The sequence below is a fragment of the Rousettus aegyptiacus genome, unplaced genomic scaffold (assembly GCF_014176215.1).
Source record: "Rousettus aegyptiacus isolate mRouAeg1 unplaced genomic scaffold, mRouAeg1.p scaffold_m13_p_9, whole genome shotgun sequence".
In the NCBI taxonomy this organism is placed as follows: domain Eukaryota; kingdom Metazoa; phylum Chordata; class Mammalia; order Chiroptera; family Pteropodidae; genus Rousettus; species Rousettus aegyptiacus.
In genome coordinates, this window is record NW_023416312.1 from 50,469,751 (window position 1) to 50,471,648 (window position 1,898).

The 1,898-nt window shown below is 46.0% G+C and overlaps 1 pseudogene; it reads right to left on the reverse strand.

Moving 5' to 3' along the window:
* Nucleotides 1–1,342: 1,342 nt before the first annotated feature.
* LOC118608063 lies at nt 1,343–1,461 on the reverse strand (annotated as a pseudogene).
* Nucleotides 1,462–1,898: the final 437 nt, after the last annotated feature.

Genomic DNA, 1,898 nt, shown 5'->3' on the forward strand with positions numbered 1-1,898 from the left:
ATATGTTGAGACCACACTTTGGGGGTACTGCCTGTGGAGCTAGTCAGGACAAGGTGCTCTTTTGTGGTCTGATGCCAGCCACAAAGTTTTTTTGGTTCTGTGGCCCCTTGGGAGGGGACTTTGAGGTCAGCCGTTGTCTTTGATCATTTGGAGCAACCTGGTAGAAACTAAAAAGTGATCCATGAGTTATCACTAACTTTTCTGGATCTGGGGACAAGTGGGAAACACCTTGCTGTAAATCATGGCCAGTAGTTCTAGCACCAGGTCTGGGGTGGTTTAGCAAAATGTCCAGGGCACCCCAAGTCCTGAGGCTGCCTGCTAGCTGCCCACATGGCTCTGCTGTTAAAATAGCTTTTGATTGGTAGGCAAGAGGGATGGGGCAGGGGACCAGGAAGTCACCAGGATAAGTCAAGTAGTTTTTATCCAGCTAACGTAGATTCAATTTTGGGGCCAGTGCTGAGCACCAAATCTCACCGATGCCACCTGCTGCCTTTCTCAGGCCCACAAAACCCACAGATTTTAATAAATACTTCAGTTCATGCCCATGCTGGCTGCCTGCCACCAAAAGATTCTCCTGGGATGTATGGGCCAAATGTAAGCTGAGGGTTGCTGATTGCTTTTAAATGCACGTCCTGCCGAGAGCACAAGGATAGGTTGGTGGCTGGACAATGAGTCATCCACAGGTAATTTGATAGTTGAGTGAGATGGGTCTCAGCAAGTCATAGGGTGGGGCAAGTCAGTCCTGTCAGGCCAATGCAGATTCATAGTTGGTGCCAGTGCTGGACCTGCGGCCTCTCGCAAAAGTGTTGGATTATGCCAAGGCCAGCTACTGTCCTTCTTGGGCCCACAGACCTCTGTGATTTGTTCAAGAGATACTGCAGTTTCTCCTCAGATGTGGGGCCACAAGCAAGCTGAGGGCTGTTGATTACTGTCAAACACACCATCTACCAAGTGTGTAGGGTAAGGCTGGTTTCATGGCAATGAGCTTGTCATGGGCAATTTGTGGGCTGGACAAGGTGGGGTCTCAGGAAGACGTGGAGTAGAAGAAGCTAGTCAGAGTCAGAGCTGTTCATGTGGGAAGAGGGTTCAATACAGGCAAGGTGGCACTAATCTGTAGACTCCCCCGGGGGGCAGGCACGCAAAAAAGGATGGTGACTGTTCCTCAGTTCTTGCCCCAACACCACACAACTTAGTCTTTCTCTGTATGTCACTTTTACTTATTTATTTATTTTTATTTATTTTTTTTAGTCGAGGCAACCCTTGGTTGAACTCACAGAGTGCAAGGATCTTGTCAGCTTGCAATCTCTTATTTATTTATTTGTTTGTTTGTTTGTTTGTTTAATGCCTACAGCACCTGGTCTTCCTAGGTAGTCTCCCATCCAAGTACTAACCAGGCCCCACCCTGCTTAGTTTCCAAGATCAGACGGGATTGGGCTTGTTCAGGGTGGCATGGTCACAGACTCCATATGTCTCTTGAACCTCACAAGCTGCTGACCCTCTGCTAGAGCCCAGGAGATATCTGGGCTTTCATATTCCTTGTGTCTCACCCAGGTGGTCAAAATCCGCACTGATTTTTATAGTCATATTGTTTGAGAACTCCTCTTTCTGAGCCTGGAAACATGGACTGGAGAAAAGGTTGTGTGGGAAAAGGAACCCTTATAAACTGCTGGTTGGAATGCAAATTGGTACAGCCACTATGGAAAACAATATGGAGATTCCTCAAAAATGTAATAGAATTACCATATGACTCAGCAATCCCTTTTCCGGGTATCTAACCCAAAAATTTGAAAGCATTTACCCATAAAAATATATGTACTTCAATGTTAATTACAGCATTATTTAATGGTGAATGAGACATGGAAACAGTTGAAGTGTCCTTTGATAGATGATTGAATAAA